The 3,087-nt window shown below is 43.9% G+C and overlaps 1 non-coding gene across 1 annotated transcript; it reads right to left on the bottom strand.

Moving 5' to 3' along the window:
- Positions 1-2,768: 2,768 nt before the first annotated feature.
- On the bottom strand, positions 2,769-2,841 carry TRNAG-UCC (transfer RNA glycine (anticodon UCC)). The gene has a single exon. It is a non-coding gene; the product is annotated as a tRNA-Gly (tRNA).
- Between the last annotated feature and the right edge of the window lie 246 nt (positions 2,842-3,087).

Genomic DNA, 3,087 nt, shown 5'->3' with positions numbered 1-3,087 from the left:
CCAGCTGTGAGACTTTAGAAAATCATGTACTCTTTCTTTGCCTCAGTTTTCTTACCTGTAAAATGGGCCTCATAATGATGCTTCCCTGGGTTGGGGCAATAATGAAGTATAGAAAATGTCTGGTGTGCAATCAGTAAAGGAGCTCAGTAAAGATCTGTGAAAGGGACAAACTCTTTTTTAAAAATCAATGAATTGAATTTATTTTGTCTGCACTGGGTCTTTGTTGCTGTGTTGCTTTCTCTGGTTGCGGTGCTCGGACTTCTCCTCGCGGTGGCTTCTCTTGATGAGAGCCCAGGCTCTAGGGCATGAGGGCTTCAGTAGCTGCAGCATGCGGGCTCAGTAGTTATGTCTCTGGGGCTTTGTTGCTGCAGGAAATGTGAAATCTTCTTGGACTAGGGATCCAACATATGTCCTCTGCATTGGCAGGCGGATTCTTATCCATTGCACTGCCAGGGAAGTCCTGGAAAAACTCTTAATGCCCACCCCAAAGATATTAGCAAAATAAGAGAGTGAATGGCACGGGCAACTTAATGGCGTGCTATTGAATTTAACCTTGGGGTGTTGCCCTTGAGGGCATTATTCTGGAAAAAGTAAAAAAAATTGAGTTCTCTCCCTCTCTCTCTTTTTTAGATCCACTTAAATCAATCATGGGTTTTCTTTTCCTTCCTCCCTTCCCCCTTAATTGTCTCTTTCAATATGCTGACTCCCTAAATAAGCAAATACAGTCCTAGGTTGACGTGTTCCCTCTAGTGAAAACTCTCCTAAATTGCTGATGACCACTGGAGAGGCTGGTCGGTTGGTGGTTAGAGAAAAGTACTCAGCTTGAGATTATTTTTCCGAGCAATAAATTTTATTTGATGCCAAAATCCTGCATGATGCTAAGCTCTTAAAAGCGCTCCTGAAGCAGAACAATCAGATTCTGGGTGAGATGCGCTTACCCCAAATAAGATTCTGGTCATATCCATCCCTGGGACTTCCCTGGTGGTACAGCAGGTGAGAATCCGCCTGCAGGGGATGGGTGTTCAGTCCCTGGCCTGGGAATGTTCTACATGCCGTTGGAGCAACTAAGCTTGTGCACCATAACTGCTGAGCCCAAGTTCTAGAGCCTTCGCACCAGAACTACTGAGCCTGAGTGTTGCAGCTACTGAAGTCGGTGTGCCTAGAGCCTGTGCTCCGCCGTGAGAAAAGCTACCATGGTAAGAATTCCTCACACCACAAGAGAGAGAAGCCCCCGGTCACCGCAACTAGAAAAAGCCCGGGTGCAGCAACAAAGACCCAGAGCAACCAAAAATAAAGAAATAAATAGAAGAATCGATAATAAAAAAGAAGGAAAAGAAAAAAGACATCCCTACAGGGGCACTGGGTTATTCACATGATTTTTCACCCTGAATCTCTAAGTAGCAGTGCCTGATGATCTAGACAGCCCAGAGTTACTGTGAGTGTAAAGTCAGTTGATGGATGTGACTCACTAAAAAGATGGTTAGTACATAGCAAGTGATCACAAAATAATCTATCATTTTTATTTCTAAGCTTTTTCTGCATAATCAAAAAGATTTACTCAAAGGTTGAAATCTAATGAAATCAGTGATTTTTACTGCCTTGTTACGGATCTTCCTAGGTGAAATTGGCTTTCTCTTTTTTCTTCTTTTTTTTAATGGTGAGTGTGTAGGAGTGAAGAGCACAGTGATTTCCAGCAGAGCTTGGTGCCACTGCGTTGATTCTTGCGGAGGAGACTGCAGGTTTTCCCATCATTGCGTTCATAGTGTTAGTGTGACCGTCAACACTAAGGTTGAAAGGTTGAAAAAGGTGAGTAACATCTCACTGCCATTAGGAGACGTTGCAGACCTTCTGAAAGTGTCCTAAGCAGCAACATTTTAAGAGCTACCAGTCTATTCTGATTATTATTCAAATTATTCCAGTTTCCCTCCTAATATCTTTTTTTCTGGTCCAAGAGTTAATCTAGGATCCCATGGTGCCTTTAGTTGTCCTGTCTCCTTAGACTTTTTTTTTTCTTCTTCTTCTTCTTCGACTCTTTTTCATCTGGAACAGTTCCTTACTCTGTCTTTCCTGATCCTGACACTTGTAAAGAGTACTGACCAATTATTTTGTAAAATGTTCCTCCATGTAGTTTGGAGTTTCCTTATGAAAGAATTCAGGTTTTACACCTTTGAGCAAGAATACACAGAAATATTATTGTGCCCTTCTCCATACAGAATATTGGAGTGGGTTGCCATTTCCTTCTCCAGGAGATCTTTCCAACCCAGGTCTCCTTCGTTTTCGGCAGACGCTTTACCGTCTAAGCCACCAGGGAAGTCTTATCAGGAGGCACATGATGTCAATTTGTCCCGTAAATGCTGGTGTTAACTAGATAATTTGAAGCTCCTTATTCTGGCTCTTATTTTGTGCGGCATTAGTCACTCAGTCAGGTCTGACTCTTTGTGACCCCACCAACTGTAGCCTGCCAGGTTCCTCTTTCCGTGGGACTTTTCAGACAAGAAAACTCGAGTAGGTTGCCATTTTCCTCCTCCGGGGGATCTTCCCAACCCAGGGGTCAAACCCGTGTCTCCTGTGTTGCAGGCGGATTCTTTACCTGCTGAGCTCTGGAAACAGTCATTTAGCCAAGGAACTCTGATTTAGGCACCAGGTATGCTCCTTGCCGCTAGGCCCCTTAGCAGGTGGAGCCAGGAAAGATGTGTGTGTGTGTTTTAAGGTATTTATTTATTTATCTTGTTTTTTTTTGCCTCACAGTGCGATATGTGTGATCTTAGTTCCCTGACCAGGGATCGAACCTGGGCCCCCTGCAGTGGAAGTGCAGAGACTTAACCACTGGACTGCCAAGGAAGTGAGAAAGATGTGGTTTCTGATCCCATAAAGTTTTCACTCTAGTTGGGGACACAGTCAATAAGCAGCTAAACAAACACAGAGAGAAGATAGTGTCGGACAGTGGGAAATGCTATAAAGGAAATAAAATAGGGGGATAGGAGAGAAGATGAATAGAGGGTTGCTTTGGTTACGATATTCAGAGAGGGTCTCTCTGAGGAGGTGACAGACCCAAAGGGCGAACAGGAGCTGGGCAGGAGAAAATCT

This window comes from Bos mutus, chromosome 13, assembly GCF_027580195.1.
Source record: "Bos mutus isolate GX-2022 chromosome 13, NWIPB_WYAK_1.1, whole genome shotgun sequence".
In the NCBI taxonomy this organism is placed as follows: domain Eukaryota; kingdom Metazoa; phylum Chordata; class Mammalia; order Artiodactyla; family Bovidae; genus Bos; species Bos mutus.
This window is presented reverse-complemented; position numbering and strand designations above follow the sequence as displayed.